Source organism: Chiloscyllium punctatum, chromosome 10 (genome assembly GCF_047496795.1).
Source record: "Chiloscyllium punctatum isolate Juve2018m chromosome 10, sChiPun1.3, whole genome shotgun sequence".
Taxonomy (NCBI): Eukaryota; Metazoa; Chordata; class Chondrichthyes; order Orectolobiformes; family Hemiscylliidae; genus Chiloscyllium; species Chiloscyllium punctatum.
Window position 1 is genome coordinate 11,318,377 of NC_092748.1, and position 25,703 is coordinate 11,344,079.

Consider the following 25,703-nt stretch of genomic DNA (forward strand, 5'->3'; position numbering starts at 1 on the left):
CCTTTCGTTTTCAAACTATTTGAGTCAATTTGCCAGTTACCAGGCTGAGAAATTTATTTTTAATTTTCCCTGAGCATCGAGTGGTAGCTTCTAATCTATTGCATTGCTGTGAAAGGAACAACTCTTAAAGACGTAGGCAATATGAAGAATAGAAGATGCCAAATAATCTCTGGTAAATTAACGATTGAAAGGAGAAGTATATATGCGGGGATAGAAGTGCAAAGATCACTAATGATGGATTTCCAAAAAGCCTTTCATAGGATAGCACATATTAGACTCTTGATTAATGTTAGACCATGTCAAATCAGGGAATTAATATTGAAACAGAGTAAACCAGGCTTCAAACCAGAAGAATTAGCGCTCAGGATGGTCACTCAGACTAACATCAAGCAGGAAATGGTCTTCCTCAAATGGTCTTCCTAGTGGTGCTGGGACCACTGTCGTTCACCAGTTAAGTTGGACTCAGGAATTTGGAAGTACATTGGGTGGAATCCTATTAAAATGTGGACGTCTCAGCAGCTCCTAGAGAGTTGGCAAGAGAGTGCGCTGAGTCTTGCAGGGAGGGCCTGCCAAATTGTACTTCAATCAGACATTTATGAGGCCAGTCACCTTGTTCCCTTGGGATCGAGACCTCAGGCTAGGAGCCAACAGAGGAATGCTGAACAGGCTGGAGCTCTATTCTCTAAACCAGAGAGAAACGAAGGGTGCTACGGTTTGAAAGATTATGAATGGTTTTGAACAGATGTCAACAGAGGGCCTTAAACATGGTCACTAATAAATCAAAACGGCGTTTAGATTAGGGAATGATTAGAATCTGGAATCCAATAATAAGAGGAGTATTTGAGGTGAATTCCATAGGCACAGTTAATGGGAAGCTAGATAAGTACCTGAGCAGGAAAGGAACAGAAGGGCACATTGATAGAGCTAGATTAAAAATAAAAGTTGGCAGGTGACACACTCTGGTGGAATAGAAAGACTGGCATGGACCAGTTGGGCTGAACGGTCTGTTTCTGTGCTGGAATTTATTTGCATTACTTGACAACTTTGCTCTACTCCAGAGAGTTGTCAGTTTGCCCGTACGACTACTCTCTGGAAATGGCATTTCATTTCACTTAATCTGAGCACCTTTGTCATGTGATATACCTAGCCCCTTTGGGAGGGCTGGGACGTAAAGGACAGGAATTTAGGAAGAGTGTTGTGATGTTGTTCTATTAAATCTCTCATTTCCTTCAATAAAGTACATAAGTGAAATGTTCCAAAGATGTCAGTCATTATGTATTGGTCAGCAGTCCTTCAACTTTGCCTACGATCGATTTCTGTGGGTGTCATCCCTTGTTTTCATTGAATATTACTGTTTTGCCATGACATATAATAACTGGAATACACACCTCCATTACACTTCTGATAATCCTCAATCCTCTGACCCTCTCAAGAATGGCCGAGCCACATGGAGCAATAGTACAAAACTGACTTACAAACATTGTCAGGGCATGTCCCTCTTCCTGCTCCTGGAAGTGATCCAGATGTGAACATGTGCAGACTGAGGGACCTGGAGGTACATGTGTATGGACCTTTGAAGGTCACAGGATATATTGAAAAAGTAATTAGTAAGGCAGATTAGATATTGGGTCTTACCAATGGTGTAGAGGTATTGAGTACAAAGGCAGTAATGTTATGCTGAATCTTTATCAAGTCCTAGTTATGATTTAAATAGGGTTTCACATCCAGTTTAAGTCACCACTGTTAAACAAGGGTGTGAAAGCCCTTGAGAGGATACAGTGGTGCTTGACCAGAATGTTTTGAGGGGTAAGAGATTTGAGCTACAAGGTTAGCTTGGAGAAGCTATGCTTGTCCTCTTTGGGACAAAGCAGATTTGTATATGATAACGACAAAGAAACATAATTACCATTTTCTGTTAGCAGGACCAAGGAACTGATGTGGGGTAGGGGGTGGTGAGGAAGAACCTTTTTCTTAACAATGGGACTGGTAATGCTATAGGATGTTGGAAGACGTCTGATGATTTCAAAATGAAATTGGACAGGAAATTGAGCAAAATAAACTTCTGGATTATGGCAACAGAGCCAGGAGCTGTGGCTGACTGGATTGTTCTATGGAGTGTTCTGAGCCGCAGAGAGCCTATGACTACATGTGTTTGTGTACCCATTCCTCCATCCCAACATTTCCCTCAATAACACCACTCACCCCAACCCACTGTCCCACTTCTTTGGTCTCACCCCTGGTTCTAGGAATTATTTGACAAAGTATATGGTTAAGAAGCTGGGGACCAACACACTGGACCACAGGGCTAGAATGGTCAGAGTGGAGTTCGGGAAATATTTGTCATGTACGTGTTCGATGATGATCATCACAGCAGCCATGGTTTCCTCACAGGTTGGCTGGATCTGATCCTCTGGGAGGACAAAGTTATAGGTTCCATTGTCTCGGAACTCAAGTACGTATGTAAAGTCGATCCCAAGGTCAGCTACCCAGTCACAAGAAGTGCCAGCAGCATAGTCTGTGAAATAGAACTACATTTTAACAGATTGAATTATGCCACATGGTTCTGCACTTTTAAAGAAACCAAACTTTATTGTACATTATGATTAAATACAAAGAAAACTCTTAACACTATAAGTTATAACTATATATGGTATGCACTGTTTTACTCTTTACTACACCCCAAAGCATTTCCTTATAAGACACATCAATCTTAAATTTCTGTAGGGACCACCTGTAAGTAAACCACAATCCTCTGGGAATGATTTTAATTATCCTCAGTTCCAGCTAGTCTCAGCAAAATTCGCATTTATTACATTCTGACCGTGGTTATCTCAGACCCTTGTTCTGGTTGCCTTTTCAATAGAATATAGGACAGTGCAGCACAAAAGTAGACCCTCACCCCATGGTCTGCACCAACCATGATGCCGTTCTGTACTAATCCCAAGTGCCTGCACATGCTCTATATCCCTCTATTCCTTGCCCATTCATGTGTCTTAATGTCACTTAAACACTGCTATTTTACCTGCTCCTACCACCTCTCCTGGCAGCACATTCCAGGCACTTTACCATCCTCTGCATTAAAAAATACTTGCCTTGCACATCTCCTTTCAACCTTCCCCCTCTCTTCCTAAACATATGCCCACTAGCATTTGATATTTCCTCCAGGGGACAAGGGCTCCAATTATCCACCTCATAATTTTAAGTACTGCTATCAGGTTGCTCCTGCAAAAGCAATCCAAGTTTGTCCAATCTCTCCTTTGGAACATAGAACATAGAACATTACAGTGCAGTACAGGCCCTTTGGTCCTCGATATTGCGCCAACCTGTGGAATCAATCTGAAGCCTATCTATCTTACATTATTCCATTATCATCCATATGTTTATCCAATGACCATTTAAATACTCTTAAAGTTGGTGAGTCTACTACAGTTGCAGGCAGGCCGTTCCACACCCTTAAAGAACCTACCTCTGACATCTGTCCTAAATCTATCACTCCTCAATTTAAAGCTATATCCCCTCGTGCTAGCCTTTATAGCTAATATGCTCCAATTCAGGCAACATCCTGGTAAACCTCATCTGCACCCTTTCTAAAGCTCCATATCCTTTCTCTAGGGTGGCCAACAGAACAGCGTGCAATGCTCCAAATGTGGCTTAACTATAGTTTCACACAGCAGCAACATGACTTGCCAGTGTTTATACTCAATACACCAACCAATGAAGGCAAGCATACCATATGCCTTCTTTACCACCTCATCCACTTGTGTTGCCACTTTCAGGGAGCTATGGATTTGCACCCCTAGATCCCTCTGTATATCAATGTTCATAAGGTTCTTGCCATTTATTGTATACAGTGGTGCCTCGGAACCCGAATTTAATTCGTTCCAGGAGGCTGTTCGGATTGCAAAAAGTTCGAATTCCGAAACTATTCTCCCCATAGGAAATAATGGAAAGTGAATTAATCTGTTTCTGGACCCAATAAAAAACATTTCCAAGACAGTTTTAACTGTAAATACACATGGTTAAGGTAAAATAAGATGAGTAAATGACCTAAATATCAACTAATAATAATAAAAACAAGAAATAAATGTACTAACATGAAAATAACTTCATTTACCTTTGTGAGGAGTGCTAATGGTGCATGTGAAAGCTGGAGAGGTGGAAGGAGGGAGAGGGTTTACTGCTTGGAAGATGAGTCCCCTTCCATAATAACATCAGGTAACTGTGCTCCTGCTGTTTGCTGTCTTTGTCTCTTCATTGCCTTAACACTAAGACCACTTGTAGAGGGCTGGGGCTCACTGGACAGACTTTCTTTCGAGAACCACCTTTCCAAAATTGTCTGGTGTTGGCGACTTTTCTGAATTTTTCTGACGTGGTCAATCGCATTGTCATTGAACATGTTTATGCTCCTTTTGACCACTGCCTTGTTAGGATGCCACTTTTCAACAATAGCCTGTGCTTTAGACCACAGGAAGCACAGTTCCTGAATTTCAGCACTGGAAATGTTCCCACAAGTTCCTCTTCCTCCTCTGAAAAAATTTCCTCTCCCATTTCTTCTTGCTGCGTCTTATGGAGGTGCTGAAGTTCTTCTGTGGTGAGTTCATTCTTGTGATCCTCCACTAACTCCTCCACATCCTCTTCACTCATCTCCAAGCCCATGGACTTGCCCAGAGACACAATAACAGGCACAACAGGTGGTTCTTTGAAGCCTTCAAAGTCTCCCCCTGCAACATATTCAGGCCAGAGTTTCCTCCAGGCAGAGATCATTGCCCTCAGAGACACTTCCCTCCATGTCTTGTCTATGATTCTTAAGCAATGGAGGATATTATAATGATCTTTCCAAAAGTCTCTGAAGGTCAGTTCAGTCTCGTTTGTCACCTCAAAGCATCTCTGGAACACAGCCTTGGTGTACAGTTTTTTGAAATTTGAGATAACTTGCTGGTCCATGGGCTGGATGAGAGGAGTGGTATTGGGGGACAAGAACTTCACCTTGATGAAGCTATATTCACCCCCAAATCTTCTTCCAAGACGGGAGGATGAGCAGGAGCATTGTCCATCACAAGAAGAGCCTTCAGGGGTAGATTCTTTTCCTCAAGATAAGTCTTCACAGAAGGGGCAAACCCCTCATGAATCCACTCCATGCTTTCATGTTTGCCCTCCACATAACATTAAGCTTGCTCTTCATAACATTGTTCTTTTTGAATATACATGGATTCTCTGAGTGGTACACAAGCAAAGGCTTTATCTCGCAGTCTCCACTAGCATTACAACACAAGGGAGTAAGCCTGTCTTTCATTGGCTTATAGCCTGCTAAAGACTTTTCTTCCTTAGTTATATCGGTCCTCCTTGGCATCTTTTTCCAGAAGAGGCCTGTCTCATCACAATTGAACACTTGTTGTGCCACATGCCCCTCAGTGTTCACAAACTCACTAAATTTCTTCATAAAATTTGCCGCTGCATCCACATTTGAACTAGCAGCCTCTCCATGCATAACAACACTGTGGATCCCAGTTCTCTTCTTAAAGTTTTCAAACCACCCCCTACTAGCCTTAAATTCATCACTATCAGCACTACTTCCAGGCACATCTTTTTTAAGGTGAGCATACAGGAGCCTGGCTTTGTCACAAATTATGCCCTCAGAGATGGGATCACCAACCAACTGTTTTTCGTTGATCCACACTAAGAGGAGTTTTTCCTCTATAAACTTCGATCTCTTAGAGGTCAGAGTCGTAACACTTTTTGCCACATCAGCTGCTTTTATCACTTCTTTATTTTTCAGAATCGTACACACGGTCAATTTAGGCATCTCAAACATGGCAGCGAGATCAGACACGCGCGTACACACGAGAGATGCGTTCACGACTACTTCCGGGGACAAACTGAACAAACAATGTGGGACCTGAATGGTACGTGGTGTTCGGATTCTGAAAATGTGTTCACATTTTAGGGCAAAGTTTTCTCAAAATAATTATTTGGATTCCAAGTTGTTCAAACAATAGGGCGTTTGGATTCTGGGGTCACCACTGTATTTTCCTGATATATTTGACTTTCATCTGCCATTTCTCTGTCCAACTTTCCAACTGATCTATATCCTGTTATATTCTTTAACAGCCTTCCTCACTATCCACGACTCCACGAATTTTCATATCATCTGATAATTTACTAATCAGACCATCTACATTGGATCCCTGTCGAACATCAATGATAATAGACCTTTGGTCAGAAAAACATCCCTGCAAAACCAGCCACTGTCGTCTATGACCAAGCCAATCTTGTATCCAACTTACTGACTCACCATGGATCCCATGTGACTTAATCATTTGGAGCAGCCTATCATGAGGGACCTTGTCAAATGCCTTAATAAAGTCCATGTAGAGTACAAGCACTGTTGTACCCTTAATGGTTATCTTTGTCAATTCCTCAATAAACTCAATTAGATTTTTCAGACAAGTCTTCCCCTACAGAAAGCCATTCTGACTTTCCTCAATAAGTCCAAATTTTTCCAAATGTGAGTAAATCCTGTCCCTAAGAAACGTCTCCAATAATGCCCCTCCCACCGATATATGGTTTACCAGCCTATAATTTCCTAAATTATCCCTATTGCTCTTCTTAAACAAAAGAACAACATTGGCTATTCTCGAATCTTCTGGAACTTTGCCTGTGGCTAAAGAGGATACAAAGATCTCTGTCAAGGTCCCAGGAGTCTCCTCCCTTGCCTCCCTCAATATCCTGAGACAGATCCCATCAGACCCTGGGGACTTACCGACGTTAATGTTTTTTAAGACACCCAACACCTCTTCCTTCTTAATGTCGACATGCCCCAGAATATCAACATTCCCCTCTCTAATCTTACCAGCATCACTGTCCTTCTCCTTGGTCAATGCCAATGTGAAGTACTCATCAAGGGCTCACCCACTTTCTCAGGCCCCACATATAAATTCCCTTCTTTGTTCTTGAGTGGATTTGTCCCTTCCCTAACTATCCACTTAACCCTAATAGACGTATAAAATACATAGAGAATCTTCTTAATCCTACTTTCCAAGGTTATTTCATGGCCCCTATTAGCCCTCCTAATTCCCTGTTTAAGGTCTTTCCTGCTTTCATTACGTACCTCAAGAGCCTTGCCTGATGTCAGTTTCCTTAACCTTACATATGCTTCCTTTTTCTTTTTGACTAAGCTTTCAATTTCTCTTATCATCTGGGGTTCCAGAATCTTGCCTTTATTATCTTATATCCCCACGAGATCACGCTGGACCTGAACTCTGGTCAAGTTCCACACTTTCGTGGCAGATTTACCCTCAAGTAGCCATCCCAATCTAATTTCTCCAGTTTCTGCTTAATGTTGTTGTAATTAACCTTCTCCCAATTTAGCACTTTCACCTGAGGATCAAGATTGTCCTTATAATTAGAATCCCTACAGTGTGGAAACAGGCCATTCGGCCCAATAAGTCCACACCGAACCTCCAAAGATTATCCCATTCCCCTACCGTATTACTCTACATTTCCCCTGACTAATGTACCTAACCTACACACCCTTGAACGCTATGGGCAATTTAGCACATCCAATTCACCTGACCTGCACATCCTTGGATTGTGGGAGGAAACCGGAGCACCCGGAAGAAACCCGCACAGACATGGGGAGAATGTGTAAACTCCACACAGACAGTCACCCAAGGCTGGAATCGAATCTGCATCCCTGGCACTGTGAGACAGCAGTGCTAACCACTAAGCCACTGTGCCACCCCCACGATCCTTATCCATAAGTGTCTTGAAATTTGCGAAATTATGATCACTGTTCTCAAAATGCTCCCCCACTGAAATGTCAATCATCTGGCTAGGCTCCTTTTCCAATACAAGATGGAGCACAACCCCTTCCCTAGTTGGGCTATCTTCTTATTGTTCCAAGAAGCCCTCCTAAATGCTGGGCAACACAGTGGCTCAACGCTACTGCCTTACAGTGCAAGGGACCCTGGTTTGATTCGAGCCTTGGGTGACCTTTTGTTTGCACGTGGAGTTTGCACATTCTCCCCGTGTCTGCGTACGTTTCCTCCAGGTGCTCCGGTTTCCTCCCACAGTCCAAAGATGTGCAGGTTAGAGTGAATTGGCCATTCTAAATTGCCAATGGGATGTGTAGGTTAGGTGCATTAGACAGGAGAAAATGTAGAGTAATAGGGTAGGGGAATGGGTCTGAGTGGATTATTATTCAGAGGGTCGGTGTGGACTTGCTGGGCTGAAGGGCCTGTTTCCACACTGTAGACATTCTATTCACCAAAGAAATTTTGCCCTGTCTAAGCCCATGGCATTAAGAAAGTCCCAATCAATATTGGGGAAGTTAAACTATACTATCCCTGTTGGTTTATAATTTTCCGTAATCTGCTTATATATCTGTTTCTCTAGTTCCCACTGGCTACTGGGAGGCCTGTAGTATAACCTCATCATAGTCATTACATCTTCCTATTTCCTGAGTCTTACCCATAAGGCCTCGCTGGATGAGCCCTCCAAGATGTCCTCTCATAGTGCAGCTGTGACATGCCCCTTAATCAGTAATGTAACCCTCCCCACTCCTTTTACGTCCCTCTCTATCGTGTCTGAAACATCTAAACCCTGGAATGTTGACTTACCAGTCCCGCCTTTCTCTACACCAGGTTTCTATAATGATTACCCCATTGCAGTCCCATGTTCTAATCCACACTCTAAACTCACGTGCCTTACCCGTTCTACTCCTTATATTAAAATAAATGCACTTCAAACTGCCAGTCCCACCGTGTTCATGAACCTGGTCCTGCCTGTTCTTCTGAATAGACTAACTTGATTTAACCTCTAGCTTCTCCTCAATCACTCCCCATGGTGGCCTATTGCTCTGGTTCCCACCCACCCCCACCGCACTAGTTTGAACCGTCCCAAGTTTGCACTAGCAAACCTCCCTGCGAGGGTACTGTGGGGTGTCCCTCCAGTTTAGGTGCAACCTGTCCTTCCTGTACAGGTCCTTCCTGCCCTGGAAGAGATCCCAATGATCCAGGTATCTGATGCCCCCCCCTCCTACACCAGCTCTTTAGCCACGCATTCAACTGGATTACCTTCTTATTTCTGGCCTCACTAGCACGTGGCACAAGGAGAAATCCCAAGACTACAGGCCTAGAGTTCCTGCTTTTCAACCTAACGCCCTAAATTCGCTTTGCAGGACCTCATCTCTTTTCCTGCCTGTATCATTAGTCCCGATATCAACCACAGTGTCTGGTTGCTCCCCCTCCCTTTATTTCAGGATATCCTGTGACTGCTCAGAGACCATCCTCAACCCTGGCACCATGGAGGTAACACGCTATCCTGGAGTCTCGTTTGCAACACTGAAATGTCTATCTGTGCCCCTGGTCCCTACCACTACTGCTCGCCTACACTTCAACCCTCCCTGCTGTACAACACCGCCAGTCATGGAGCCACAGGTCTAGCTGTTGCTGCTTTCTTCTGCAAGGCCATCTTGCTCAACAGTATCCAAAGCAGTTTAATTGGTCAAGAGAGGAATAGCCACAGGGAAGTCCTGCACTGCCTGCCTGTCTCTGCTGGTAGACACCTCTCTATGTGACTGAACGATTAGTGTGACCACATTCTTGAAACTCTTATCTATAAAACTTTCTGCCTCCTGTATGCTCTTCATTGAGTCCAGCTACCACTCCAACTGGTGGTTTGAGAGGAGCTGCGGCTGGACACATTTGCTGTAGACATTGTTGTGAGGGACATTTAACCTCTCTCTGATCCCCCACATCTCTAATGAGGAGCATACCACTCCAGGTGGTATCCTTCCCAGCTACTTCCTCTCATTGTTTTCTTTTGCCTCAAGACTCTGTCTGGACTCTGTAGATTCTTCCACCAACTTCACATTTGGCAATTTTACAATTCTCCACAAAAGGGTTAGACTCAAAGAGATCACAGCACAGAAACAGATGCCTCGGTCCTACTCATCCATGCTGACCAGATATCCTGATCTGACCTAGTCCCATTTCCTAACGTTTGTCCCATATCCCTCCAAACCCTTCCTATTCATATATCCATTCTGATGCCTTTTAAATGTTGTAATTGTACCAGCCTTCACCACTTCCTCTGGCAGCTCATTCTATACAGGCACCAAAGTCAAACTGGGATCAAATGTCATCCACATTCCATATGGTAAATGTTGAAGTTAGTTTCTGCTACTGAAGTTAGTGTCTGCTACTTTGGCTATCTTCCCACAGTGAGCTCAGGGTCCAGGCTGCAACAAACTCCAATAACAAACACCCCGATAAACTTAAACCATAAAACCCCTTATGCTCCATCCAACTCCATGATGATATAGCCTGCTCTGGGATTCACCTGCGTGCACCTTTATTCTTCATTCCTTCTTTGATCTGATTAAATAAATGGATTGCACTACCCTTCGGGGCTTACCGAATGCTTCAAAACTAAGTTAACTCTAATTACAAAAGGAAAACATTTATTTGTACTGCAATTAGTGAAATTATGTCAGATGCCATGTCTACTTAGCTATGCAAGCTCACCTGCTGTTTTATGAACTTACCTTCTAGACATTAGCCTGTTAAATCGACAAGACCTCAATGTTGTAAATGTAACAGACTTCCAGCATGTTATAGCTGCATTTACTCCATTTTCTACAGTTAAAACTTTGTCCTAAAAGAAAAAGCTGTTTACTCATACACATAAATCATGAACTATGTATTTGCAATGGTACCCTCGCCAAGGCTAATCTATCCTTGGTGAAGGGCATTGCCTAGAACTTGACTTCCATTGTTCATGTCTTTTGCCTCTTGTCCATATTTCACCTTACATAAGCGAGTTATTTTACGTTTAGTCACAAACACAAGAACCCCAACCGTTTGGGAATGCTTCACTTAAATGCCAAGACAATGAAATTCAATCGCTATTTGCCTGTGTCGGCATCATAATTAAAACAGATCAGTCCTATCCCTGTATGACTACTGTAATTAGTCTCTCTGCAATGACATCAGTAGCCCCCTTTTTGATTTAGATGAAAATCAGTCCACAAATAGTGTCAGTCAGCTGAGTGAGCAACACCTGAAGCGAGTTGGGATTATTAACAGAAATAAAGATAAAATGTGGGGGTTAAACTTACAGAGAACCTCTGATAAGGGTCCCACTTTATATTCTGTCCCATGCTTCTGGTACAAAGCATCAGCTGCCTTTCGTCCAACATTTATCTCGAAGATGGCAAAGCGGATGATCGAACAGGATAATGTTTAAATGTTTTTAAAGATAAAAACTTTTAAGTATTTTCTTCTTTTTCTCTCTCCATATTCGTAAATCTGGAATCAAAAGCTAGTAATGAATAATGGTGACCAGAATGACTACCATCGATTGATGTAAAAACCTATCTCATTCACTAATCTGCCATCCTTACCTGGCCTGGCCTTCATGGGACTCCAGACCCACAGCAATAAGATTAACTCTTAATTGTCCATTGCAATGTTCAGCTCATGAGGCATGAGACATCCTACCCTCCTGGGGAATGTGAATAGAGTTAATTATACATAGATGATCTGCAGTGAGTTGCAAAGATCAAATTGATTGAAATATTGAATAGGTCAGCCTACTTTTAGGTTTATTTATTAAATCAAACAGGAGCGTTTGGTCTAAGTGTTTCACTGTATTGTTCTTGGTGATTATAATGAATAGTCGAAAAGTGTGGTGCTGGAAAAGCATAGCAGGTCAGCAGCATCCGAGGAGCAGGAGAATTGACGTTTCGGGCATAAGCCCTTCATCAGGAATGGTGGGGGGAGGGGGCTGAGAGATAAATAGGAGGGTAAGGGTGGGGGTAAGGTAGCTGGGAAGGCAATAGGTAGATTTGGTTCTGGGTAACGAACCAGGCCAGGTATTAGAACTAGAGGTAGGTGAGCACTTTGGGGACAGTGACCACAATTCGGTGATTTTTACACTCGTGATGGAGAGGGATAAGTGTGTACTACAGGGCAAGAGTTATAGCTGGGGGCAGGGAAAGTATGATGCGTTGAGGCATGACTTAGGATGTGTGGATTGGAAAAGTAGATTCCAAGGCAAGAGCGTAATTGATATGTGGAACTTGTTCAAGGAGCAACTATTGAGTGTCCTTGATAAGTACGTACCTATCAGACAGGGAGGAAAGGGTCGTGTGAGGGAGCCGTGGTTTAATAAGGAATTGGAATCCCTTGTTAAATGGAAGAGGGCGGCCTTTGTAAAGATGAGGCGTGAAGGTTCAATAGGGGCGATTGAGAGTTATAAGGTAGCCCGGAAGGACCTGAAGAGAGAGCTAAGAGCAGCAAGGAGGGGACATGAAAGGTCCTTAGTTGGTAGGATTAGGGAAAACCCTAAGGCTTTCTATAGGTATGTTAGGAATAAAAGAATGACTAGGGTAGGAATAGGTCCAATCAAGGATAGTAATGGGAAGCTGCGTGTGGAGGCTGAAGAGATTGGGGAGGCACTGAATGAATACTTTTCGTCAGTATTCACTCAGGAACAGGACATTGTTGTCGATATGAATACTGAGGCACGAATAAGTAGAATGGATGGCTTTGAGATATGTAGAGAAGAGGTGTTGGAAATTCTGGCAAGGGTGAAAATAGATAAGTCCCCTGGGCCTGATGGCATTTATCCTAGGATTCTCTGGGAAGCAAGGGAGGAGATTGCAGAGCCATTGGCCTTGATTTTTGTGTCCTCTTTGTCTACAGGAGTAGTGCCAGAGGACTGGAGGCTAGCAAACGTGGTTCCCTTGTTCAAGAAGGGGAGTAGGGATAATCCTAGTAACTATAGGCCAGTGAGTCTCACTTCTGTTGTGGGCAAAGTCTTAGAGAGAATTGTAAGGGATAGGATTTATGCACATCTGGATAAGAATAATGTGATCAAGGATAGTCAGCATGGTTTTGTGAAGGGCAGGTCGTGCCTCACAAACCTTATTGAATTCTTTGAGAAGGTGACTAAGGAGGTAGATGAGGGGAAAGCGGTAGATGTGGTATATATGGATTTTAGTAAGGCGTTTGATAAGGTCCCCCATGGTAGGCTACTGCAGAAAATACAGAGATATGGCATTGAGGGTGAGTTGGAGGTTTGGATTAGGAATTGGCTCTCTGGAAGAAGACAGAGGGTAGTAGTTGATGGCAAAGGTTCATCTTGGAGTGCCGTCACTAGCGGTGTTCCGCAAGGATCTGTTTTGGGACCATTGCTGTTTGTCATTTTTATAAATGACCTGGAGGAAGGGTTAGAAGGTTGGGTGAGCAAGTTTGCGGTTGATACGAAAGTCGGAGGAGTTGTAGACAGTGAGGAAGGATGTGGCAGGTTACAGCGGGATATAGAGAAGCTGCAGAGCTGGGCAGAAAGGTGGCAAATGGAGTTCAATGTAGCTAAGTGTGGGGTGATTCACTTTGGTAAGAGTAATAAAAAGATGGGGTACTGGGCTAATGGTCGGATACTTGGTAGTGTGGAAGAGCAGAGGGATCTTGGTGTCCATGTACACAGATCTCTGAAAGTTGCCACCCAGGTAAATAGTGCAGTGAAGAAGGCATATGGCGTACTGGCTTTTATTGGTAGAGGAATTGAGTTCCGGAGTCCTGAGGTCATGCTGCAGTTGTATAAGACTCTGGTGCGGCCGCATCTGGAATATTGTGTGCAGTTTTGGTCGCCATACTATAGGAAGGATGTGGAGGCACTGGAACGGGTGCAGAGGAAGTTTACCAGGATGCTGCCTGGTATGGTAGGAAGATCCTATGAGGAAAGGCTGAGGCACTTGGGGTTGTTTTCATTGGAGAAAAGAAGGTTTAGGGGTGACTTGATAGAGGTGTACAAGATGATTAGGGGGTTAGATAGGGTTGACAGTGAGAGCCTTTTTCCACGTATGGAGTCAGCTATTACAAGGGGGCATAGCTTTAAATTAAGGGGGGGGTAGATATAGGACTGATGTTAGGGGTAGGTTCTTCACTCAGCGAGTCGTAAGTTCATGGAATGCCCTGCCAGTAGCAGTAGTGGACTCTCCCTCTTTATGGGTATTTAAGCGGGCATTGGATAGGTATATGCAGGATAGTGGCTTAGTGTAGGTTAGGTGTGCTTTGATCGGCGCAACATCGAGGGCCGAAGGGCCTGTACTGTGCTGTAATGTTCTATGTTCTATGTTCTATAAGTGGAGGGGTGATAGTGACAGGTGGGAGGTGAGGGTGGAGCGGATAGGTGGGAAGGAAGATGGACAGCTAGGACAGGTCAAGAGGATGGTGCTGTGTTAGAGGGTTGGAATTGGGATATGGTGGGGGGAGGGGAGATGAGGAAACTGGTGAAATTGATGTTGTGAGATTGGAAAGTCCCAAGGCAGATGATGAGGCATTCTTCCTCCAGGTGTCAGTGTGGCTTGGATTTGGTGGTGGAGGAGGCCCAGGACTTTCACATCCTTGGCGGAGTGGGAGGGGAGTTGAAGTGGTTAGCCACAGGGCGGTAGGGTTGTTTGGTGCGTGTCCCAGAGATGTTCCCTGAAATGTTCCGTGAGTTGGCGTCCTGTCTCCCAATGTAGAGGAGATCATATCAAGAGCAGTGGACACTGCCTAGAACATAGAACAATACAGCGCATAACAGGCCCTTTGGCCCTCGATGTTGGGCCAACCTGTGAACTATTCTCAGCTCGTCCCCCTACACTGTCCCATCATCATCCATATGCTTATCTCAGGATTGTTTAAATCTCCCTAATGTGGCTGAGTTAACTATATTGGCAGATAGGGCATTCCACGGCCTTATCACTCTCTGGGTAAAGAATCTGCCTCTGACATCTGTCTTATGCCCCCTCGTACACACTGACGTCATCATCATAGCAAAAACACTCTCACTGTCTACCGTATCTAATCCTCTGATCATCCTGTGTGTCTCTATCAAACCCCCTCTTAGCCTTCTTCTTGCCAATGAGAACAGACCCAAGTCTCTCAGCTTTCCTCATAAGACCTTCCCTCCAGACCAGGCAACATCCTGGTAAATCTCCTCTGCACCTTTTCCAATGCTTCCACATCCTTCCTGAAATGTGGGGACCAGAACTGTACACAATATTCTAAGTGTGGCCGCACTAGCATTTTGTAAAGTTGCAGCATGATATTGCGGCTTCAGAACTCAATCGCTCTATGAATAAAACCGAACACACTGTATTGCCTTCTTAACAGCACTATCCACCTGGGTCGCAACGTACATGGATTCCAAGATCCTCCTGCACATTCACACTCCCAAGAATTTTTCCATTGATCCAGTACTCTGCCTTCCTGTTATTCTTCCCAAAGTGCATCACCTTACATTTAGCTACATTGAACTCCATTTGCCACCTCTCAGCCCAATTCTGCAATTTATCCAAGTCCCCCTGCAACCTGTAACATTCTTCCAAACTGTCCACTACTCCATCGACTTTAGTGTCATCTGCAAATGTACTAATCCATCCACCTATGTCTGCATATGAAAATAACATACAGCAGTGGTCCCAAAGCAGATCCTTGTGACACACCACTAGTAACCGGACTCCAGGCTGAATATTTTCCATCAACCACCACTCACTGCCTTCTTTCAGAAAGCCAGTTTCTAATCCAAACTGCTAAATCACCCTCAATCCCATGCCTCTGCATTTTCTCCAACAGCCTACCATGTGGAACCTTATCAAAGGCTTTACTGAAGTCCATGTATACCACGTCAACTGCCCTACCCTCATATACATGCTTGGTCACCTTCTCAAAAAACTCAATGAGGTTTGTGAGATGCGACCTGCCCTTGATGAAACCATGTTGACTATCTGAAATCAAATTGTTGCTTGTTAGATGATTATAAATCTTATCTCTTATAATCCTTTCCAAAACCTTTCCTACAACAGAAGTAAGGCTCACTGGTCTATAATTACCTGGGTCATCTCTACTGTCCTTCTTGAACAAAGGCACAACATTTGCAATCCTCCAGTCCTCTGGTACTAAACGTGTACACAATGACGACTCAAATATCAAAGCCAAAGGTTCTGCTATTTCCTCCCTGGCTTTCCAGAGAATCCTCGGATAAATCCCATCCGGCCCAGAGGACTTCTCTACTTTCACTCCATCTAGAATTGATGGCACCTATTCATAACTAACCGCGATCCTTTTCAGTCTAATATCTCGTACCTCATTCTTCTCCTCTACAATATTCTCCTTTTCCTGAGTGAACATCGATGAGAAATGTTGGTTTAGCACCTCTCCGATCTCTACAAGGTCCACACTCAACTTCCCACTTCTGTCTTTGTCTGGCCCTATTCCTACCTGAATCATCCTTTTATTCCTCACATACCTACAGAAAGCATTAGGGTTCTCCTTTATTCTATTTACTAAAGACTGCTCGTGTCCTCTCTTTGCTCTTCTTAACTCTCTCTTTAAATCCGCCCTAGTTGATCTGTAACTCTCCATCTCCCCATCGGAACCATCTTGCCTCATCAACACATAAGCCTCCTTCTTCTTCGTAACAAGAGATGCAATTTCTGTTGTAAACCACGGTTGCCTTACCTTATCACTTCCTCCCTGCCTGACAGGGACATACCTATCAAGGACGTGCAATATCTGTTCCTTAAACCAGCTCCACGTTTCCATTGTCTGCATCCCCTGCATTTTGCTAACCCATTCTATACATCCTAATTCTTGCCTAATCGCATTATAATTGCCCTTGCCCCATCGATAACTTTTCCCCTGTGGCATGTACCTATCCCTTTCCGTCGCTAAACTAAACGTACCTGAATTATGGTCACTCTCTCCAAAGTGCTCACCTTCCACTAAATCAAACACCCGGCCTGGTTCATTACCAAGCACCAGATCCAGTGTGGCCTCCCCTCTTGTCGGCCCTTCAACATACTGTGTCAGGAAACCCTCCTGTACACATTGGACAAAAACTGATCCATCCAACGTACTGGAGTTATAGCATTTCCAGTCAATGTTGGGGAAGTTAAAGTCCCCCATGATGACCATCCTGTTCCTTTCACTCCTACCCAGAATAATGTTGCTAATCCTCTCTTCCACCTCCCTGGAACTCTGCGGAGGCCTATAAAAAACCAAGCAGTGTCATAAAAGCAAATTACTGCCGGCGCTGGAATCTGAAACCAAAAGAGAAAACGCTGGAAAATCTCAGCAGGTCTGGCAGCATCTGTAAGGAGAGAAAAGAGCTGACATTTTGAGTCTAACTGACCCTTTGTCAAAGCTTTGACAAAGGGTCAGTTAGACTCGAAACGACAGCTCTTTTCTCTCCTTACAGATGCTGCCAGACCTGCTGAGATTTTCCAGCGTTTTCTCTTTTGGTTCCAAACAGTGTGACCTCTCCTCTCCTGTTTCTAACCTCAGCCCACACAACCTCAGTAGACGAGTCCTCATCAAAAGTTCTCTCAGCCACTGTTATACTATCCTTGACTAACAAGGCCACGCCCACGCCCACCCCACCCCCTCCAACCCCCACCCCCATCCCCCTTTTACCGTCTTGCCTGTTCTTAATGAAAGATCTAAACCCTGGAACCTGCAACATTCCTGACCCTGCTCTATCCATGTCTCCGAAATGGCCACAACATCGAAGTCCCAGGTATCTATCTGTGCTGCAAGCTCACCTACCTTATTTCGGATACTTCTGGCGTTGAAGTAAACACACTTCAAACCACTTTGCCATCTGCCGTCACATTCCTGTGACCCTGAAATCCTGTCCCTGTCCTTCCTACTCTCATCCTCCTGTGCACTGCAACTACACCTCCGGTTCCCATCCCCCTGCTGAGCTAGTTTAAACCCACCTGAATAACACCAACAAATTTCCCACCCAGGATATTAGTACCCCTCTGGTTCAAGTGAAGACCGTCCTGTTTGTAGAAGTCCCAACTTCCCCAGAATGAGCCCCAATTATTCAAGAACCTGAAACTGTCCCTCCTGCACCATCCTTGCAGCCACGTGTTCAGCTGATATCTCTCCCTATTCCTTGCATCGCTGTCACGTGGCACGGGTAGCAAACCAGAGATAACAACTCTGTTTGTTCTAGCCCTCAGCTTCCACTCTAGCTCCCTGAAATGCTGCCTTACATCCCTATCCCTCTTTCTACCTATGTCGTTAGTACCTACATGGACAATGACTTGAGGCTGGTCACCCTCTCCCTTCAGAACCCCAAAGATACGATCCAAGACTTACGATCTAGCAGATGAGGTACTTGGATATGCAGGAAAATCTCTGCTGAATGTGATAATATCCTTTAGGACCGGGGGGAGAAGGAGGAGGGGATGCAGGTTCTACATCTCATGCAGTGGCAAGGGAAGGTGCCGGGTGTGGAGAGTGGGTTGGTGGTGGGTGGTGGGTGGTGGTGTGGACCTAACGAGGGAGTCATGGAGGGAAGGGTTTCTGCAGAATGCCGATAGGGGTGGAGAGAGAAATATATCTCTTGTGTCGGAGTCTGATTGTAGGTGGCGGAAATGACGGAGGATAATGCACAGTATCCAGATATTAGTGGAGAGGAAGATGGGACTGGGGGGGGGGGGGGGGGGGGTTTCTATTCTTGTTGTGGTTGGAAGGGTGGGGTTCAATGTGGAGATGCGGGAAGTGGAGGAGGTGCACTGGAGGGCATTGATGATCAAGGAAATTACAGTCCTTGAAATAGGAAGCCATTGGGGATGTGCTGGTGTGGCACCATCGCCCACCTTTTCCTCCATTCCATCAATTACTGTATCAGCTCCACCTCATGCTCTCATGAGGAGGTTGAACAGTTCATCAACTTCACTAACACCTTTCAACCTGACCTCAAGTTCACCTGGACTATCTCGGACACATCCCTCCCCTTCCTGGGCCTCTCCATCTCCATCTCCGCCGACTGACCCAACACAGACATTGACTTCAAACCCACCGACTCCCATTGCTACATGGACTACCCCTCCTCCCACCCCAACCTCCTGTAAAAATGCTATCCCTAACTCCCAATTCCTCCACCTCTGCCATATCTGCTCCCAGGAGGAGCAATTCCACTTCAGGACATCCTAGATGGCCTCCTATTTCAAGGAATGTAAATTCCCCTCCCACAGGGTCAACAATGCTCTCTAGCGCATCTCCTCCACTTCCTACATCTCTGCCCTTGAACACCACTCCTCCAACCTCAACAAGAATAGAACACCCCTGGTCCTCCACCCCACCAACCTCAGGATACAAGATATTATCCTCCACTATTTCCACCACCGACAGTCAGACCTCACCACCAGAGATATATTTCCCTCCCCACCCCTATCAGCATTCCGCAGAGACCATGCCCTCCGTGACTCCCTTGTTAGATCCACACCACCTACCAACCCACCCTCCACTCTCGGCACCTTCCTTGCCCACCAAGACCCCAAAGGATCTTTTCCCATCCAGCAGATATTTTCCTGCACGTCCAAACACCTCATCTACTGTGTCCGTTGCTCCCAATGTGGTCTCCTCTACATTGGCGAGACAGGATGCCAACTCGAGGAATGTTTCAGAGAACATCTCTGGGACACACGCACCAAACAACCCCACTGCCCCGTGGCCAAACACTTCAGCTGCCCCTGCTATTCCGCCAAGGACATGCAAATCTGATCTCCAGCATCTGCAATCCTCACTTTCTCCTGGTTGTAATGAATATTCTGGCTTATTAAACGATACAGAGGGGCTGCAATTACACATTATACTCAACACAGTTCTCAATCCATAATCTGGGAATGACCATCTTTACCAGGGTTTCCAGAGTGCATTTACTGTAAGTAAGGGCCCTCCGTCCCAGTCAGGCTGATGCCTTACCTAAGGAGCATCTGGCTTAAATACGAAACAACGTCGACTCCCACCAGCCCCCTTCCCCAAGTCGCTGATGTTGATATCTCACCATTTCCTTGTGGTTTTTGGCCATTATGTTTTTGTATCCGTAAGGGGTAAGGATCATTTGACCGTAGGAGTGAATGGTCAGGTAGCACAGTACATCACTGAGAAGCTTACGGAGAAAAGCAGCAACTGCAACAGTCTCTGGTTCAGACTCAGGTGCTGAACCACAGTAAGTGGTTGAACAGTAGTTTCTTGAAGCTCCAATACCTGTAACAAAAGATGACGTGCATGATTTCAAAGGAAAGCAACAAGTAGGTGTGTGCTTGCTTCTATCATTCTGGTCACTTGTGAATGCTGTACTACATTACTCAACCATTGGTAGCTGTGTACTCAGCTGCCTCGGCTCTAAGTGACTGTTCTCGAGACAAAGCAATCCTTGACTGAGTACAGCATCAACAAATGCAAGCAAGATCGAAGCCAATGGGAATGAAGGGGTAACTCTCCACTGGTTGGAGTCATGTGACCTACCGGAAAGATAGGAGAGAAGGAAAAGGTTGTGCAGTACCACTGTTAAAAAGAGATGAAAAGAGGACAATTGTGAGAGATGACCTAAGCTCGGATGATGAGGAGTCCATTCAGGAGGATATAATTAACCTCAAGCGAAAAAAGTCAAGGGTAAGAGTAGTGTATAGACCCAAAACAGTCGCCACACTGTATAAATCAACAAATAATAGGAGCTTGTAAAAATAATAATGGTTATTACAGACAAGTTAAACAGGTATTTTGTATTACAAATTAAGCGTCATCACCATCACTTGAGAAGTAAATTAATCAAACTACTAGGGCTAATGACAGATAAGTCCCCTGGGCCTGGTCCGTGGATTTAAAAGGGGTAGCTACAGTGATAGTGGATGCGTTGATTGTAACTTTCTAGAAGTCCTTGGATACTGGAGAAGTACGGGAGAATTAGAGAACTACCGATGTGTCATGCTTATTCAAAAACAGAGGGAGGCCAAAAGGCTAACATATAGGTTAACATATACTGTTGGAAAAATTTCGGAATCAGTTTATTTTAGAGAACCAGTTGATGTGTTGTGTTTGGAGTCCCAGAAGGCATTTGACAAGGTTCCTTACAAAAGGTTAAGTCTTAGATGGAGGGATCATGGCAATGGATGTAGAATATTGACCAGGTTGGAGTACTGGCTGATGAGCAGGAAACAGCAAGCAGAATTCCACAAGGATGAGTGCTGGGATCGCGACTGTTCAGAATATATATTAACAGCTTGGAGAAATGAAATGAATGCACTGTAGCCAAATTGCAGATGACACAAAAATAGATGAAAAAGTAAGTTGTGAGATGGATACCAAGAGTTTGCAGATATTGATGGGTGAAGTAAGTGGGCAAAAACTTGGCAAATGGAGTATAAGATGGGAAATGTGAAGTTGTTCATTTTGGAAGGTTGAACAAAAGAACAGAGTATTACTTAAATGTAGAAAAACTGTAGAAAGCTGCAATACAAAGAGATTTGTGGGTGGGTGGGGGAACTTGTGCACAAAACACAGAAAGCTACCACATAGGCACAGCAGGTAATCAGGAAGGTGAATGGACTATTGACCCTTATTTCAGTGGGATTGGAGAATGCAAAGCCTGACTGCAACTGTACCAGGTGTTAGTGAGACCACATAAGCAGTACTGTGAGCAATTTTGGTCTCCTTGTCGAGAGAAAGATATTACTTCATTGGAGGTAGCTCAGGCAAGGCTCACTGGGCTGATCCCTAGGATGGTCCCCAGTTTGGGAGAATTTTCTATGAGCAAAGCCTAAATAGAATGGGATTCCACACACTGGAACTGAGAAGAATGAGAGGTGATCTCATTGAGACATGTCGGATTCTTAAGGGGCTTGTCAGGGTAAGTGTTGAGAGGATGTTTCCCCTCTCTAGGGCGAGAGGGCACAGTCTCAGAATAAAATAGTGCCAGTTTAAAACTGAGATAGGGAGGAGGTTACTCTCTCAGAAGTTTGTGAATCTTTGGAACTCCTTGCCACAGAGAGCTCCAGGGCAGAGTCCTTGTCCGTATTTATGGCTGGAATGGATGGACTCTTGATCAGCCGGGGAATCAAGGATTATGCGGAAAGGGCAGGCAAGTGGATGTGTGGAATGGCTGATGAGCCATTTCATATTGAATGGAGGAGCAGGTTTGAGGGGCTGAATGGCCTACTCCTATCCTTGGTTCTTATGGTCTTATTGTCTATTGTCTTATTTAAGTGTAATTTTTAAAAATCTGTTGACTATTCCCAGTGGTTTCTATTCTTAGTTCAGATTCCAGCACACGCTCTGCATCATGGTACCAACTACTGGTGATTCATGGTTGGGATACAATAAGGTCACCCATCCTCTTTTCTGGACATTTTTAATCAACCTGCTCAAAAATTTTATGACACACCTCTGGAGCAAATGGGACTTGAACCCAGGACTTCTGGCTCCAAGGTATGGACAGTGCTACTGCACCACAAATGTCCTTACAATCCTCTTTTCCCACCTTGTAAAATAAAACTTTAGTCAGGTTGGAGAAGCCCTGGTGACGCAAAAAGAAAATCAAATAGCCATAAGCCTTGCAAAACTGGAATGGACACTTACCAAAATGAAATCAAAATCTTGTTCTCAAGAGTAATAGAAAATACACACAGGTGTCATAGCGATGGGCTATTTGGCCCGTCCATGTGCTCCAACCACTGTGGTGCCCACCGGTCTCTAAAGGCCTCTATTGTGCCAGTGAACATTGCATACTCCCTCGCAATGAACACCTGAGGCATGGACATAACCACAGAGAAGGAGACTGTCCTATCAGCAGTGCTGGAGGATAGGCCAATATTGATTCTTAACAAGAAGAGGCACTTATCTTGCACATGATGAAGCCTACTGCATGACAGAAATAGTTAAAAGTTATGTCTTCTACCTATCGGAAAGATGTGAAACTTGAAAGGGTTCAGAAAAGATTTACAAGGATGTTGCCAGGGTTGGAGGATTTGAGCTACAGGGAGAGGCTGAACAGGCTGGGGCTGTTTTCCCTGGAGCGTCGGAGGCTGAGGGGTGACCTTATAGAGGTTTACAAAATTATGAGGGGCATGGATAGAATAAATAGGCAAAGTCTTTTCCCTGGGGTCTGGGAGTCCAGAACTAGAGGGTATAGGTTTACGGTGAGAGGGGAAAGATATAAAAGAGACCTAAGGGGCAACTTTTTCACACAGGGGGTGGTACGTGTATGGAATGAGTTGCCAGAGGAAGTGGTGGAGGCTGGTACAATTACAACATTTAAAAGGCATTTGGATGGGTATATGAATAGGAAGGGTTTGGAGGGATATGGGCCAGGTGTTGGCAGGTGGGACTAGATTGGGTTGGGATATCTGGTCGGCATGGACGGGATGGACCGAAGGGTCTGTTTCCATGCTGTACATCTCTATGACTCTGTGATTCTAATTACAGAGACTATCAAGAGCATGGTAGGACTCGACTTTCTCTCTGTCAGGACCTTGGGCTGGACCACCTCCCCCTGAAAGACAATAAGATATTGTCATATTGGATGGAGGTTCATGCAGCTTCAACATTATATTGTTTGGAATCATTACCATATACAATACTCTGCTGTACAGAAATTTGGAGATAGGCACAGACAGTGTGGGAATTTTACTTACTGCACCATTCTATATTAAAATTCCTGTTGCGATCAGTGCCCAAACAAGTGCTGCTTTGACACGGTGACATTGATTTTCTCTATAAGCGGTCCTAGAGATAGAAAAGGACACAGAAATGGTGAACTAGACTGTGACACATTTCACCGAATTGCCTTTGAAAGCATTTTGCGCCAGCAAGGCAATGATGCACGATCCAGGAGCATACTTACTGTAGTCCAGGAATTAACATAACCGTCAATATTCAGAACTGGCAGAATGTAAAAGTCAATGTGCTGGAGGAATCGGTCCATCTGAGGATCTGCAGTGTAGGTCTGTAATATCTGGCACACACACAAAAGTTAGGTCATGAAAAGTTCATCCTGATTGCAATTAATGCTATCAATGATTGGAGACTCTGTTTCAACAATCAGCAAGTGCTCCATTCCTCAGCACTGCTGACATTTCTCATCATGTAAAAATAATAATTTAAAGAGTATAATTCTATGTGTTAATAATAGTATATTGGAATTTGTCGCTCTTGTACGTCTCACTGTTAATCTAGCAGACTATCTCACAGTTTCAAAGTAATTCCTTTCTATAAGGAGCAGCCACGTTCTCTACATGTGTTGGCAATACATGTGACCCTAAAATTAACAAAACCCTCAGCAAGATTGCAAGCTACGCAAGAAAGATTCGCTCTGTCAGCCTTTGCAATGTTTACATCATTCTGAAACCAGGTTTATTATTTGTCATTCAGTCTGGATCTCAGTTCCCATTTCTCGAGACTTGGCCTCACCAGTGTCCAGAGGGCTTGAACCTGAGTGTTTCTGTGGTGGATCTCCAGTAAGGGGACACTCACCTCCTTCACAAACCACTGGCAGAAAGCAGGAGCAATCCACTCCCTGGCGTGAATTCCGCAATCCATCCAGATAATCTTCTTGGGTTTATCAGATTTTTTACTGATCTGCAAACAAAACAGATGGAAGATGAAGGGGCCACTGGTTCGGATGTTGATCTGTGTGGGGTGATTGGGATCACAGCATCTCGCAGGAGGAAGAATGAGGGGTAGCAAAGGCTCTGGTGCCAGTGCAATAGAATGACAGACATTTGCCAACTGGAAATTTTCAGTGCCCACCCAGAGACAAATATTTTGGCTGGAGGAACCTTTGTAGAGGACATGAATGGCCTTGTTACAGGTTTTAGGTTTGTTGCTGTCTGGATGATATCTATTGTCTTGATGGTACCTTAAAATGGTTCCATGAGCATTTCTATTAAATGATTTAAGAGGATAAAAGAGCTTGCGATTCAAAAATTTCACTGAGCTCCCGTGAAGCAATGTTCTTTCCAATTTTCTAAATGCTAACAAACAAAATAAAACACTGAAAAGTCATCCTACAGGTACATCAAGCAATTAGAGAATGGGGAAAGAGAAAAGGAGTCCGTCATTAAGGACTAAGACACGGATGCCCCTATATTGAGTGTATTTAAAGTTGAGATGGATAGGCTGTTGGTCTTTCAGGGAATGAAGTAACCCGGACATTGGCAGGAAAAAGGATTTGAAATTTAAAGTTGACCATGACCATGGTGAATTGCAGTGCAGACTCAAAGGATGAAATGGTCTGCTCCGTCTCAATTGGGTATCATTGCCCATCCCCATTTGGCCTTGAGGAGCTATGGTGAGCTTACACCTCTGCAGTCAGTTTGCTGTGAGTAGACCCAAAAGAGAGGGAGTTCCAAGATTCTGACCTGGCAATGTTGAAAGAGCAACAGGACGATGACCGGTTTGGAGGAGAACTTGTACTTGGTGGTGTTCCCATGTATTTGCTCCCCTTGAACTTCTAGATGGTAATGATCATGGCTTTGGAAGATGCTGTCTCAGGTGCCTTAGCCAATTTATGCAATGCACCTTGTAGGTGGTACACACTGCAGCTACTGAACATCGGAGGTGACGGGAGTTGGATGTTTGTGAATATGGAGTCAATCAAGTATCCTGGATGCTGTCAAGCTTCTTGATTGTTACTGGAGCTGTACTCATCCAGGCAACTGGACAGTACTCAATCACACTCCTGACTTGTGCCTTGTAGATGATGGACAGGCTTTCGAGGAGTCAGGAAATACGTTACTTTCTACAGTATTCCTAACCTCTGACCTACTGTTGTAACCTCTGTGTTTATGTGGTGAGTCCAGTTAAGTTTCTGGTCAATGGTAACCCACAGGATGTTGACATTTAGTGATGTAATACCAT

At 44.4% G+C, this 25,703-nt stretch overlaps 1 pseudogene; it reads right to left on the bottom strand.

The window, feature by feature from the left end:
- Positions 1–2,249: 2,249 nt before the first annotated feature.
- LOC140481767 (carboxypeptidase O-like) overlaps positions 2,250–25,703 on the bottom strand; it is a 37,044-nt pseudogene continuing 13,590 nt past the window's right edge.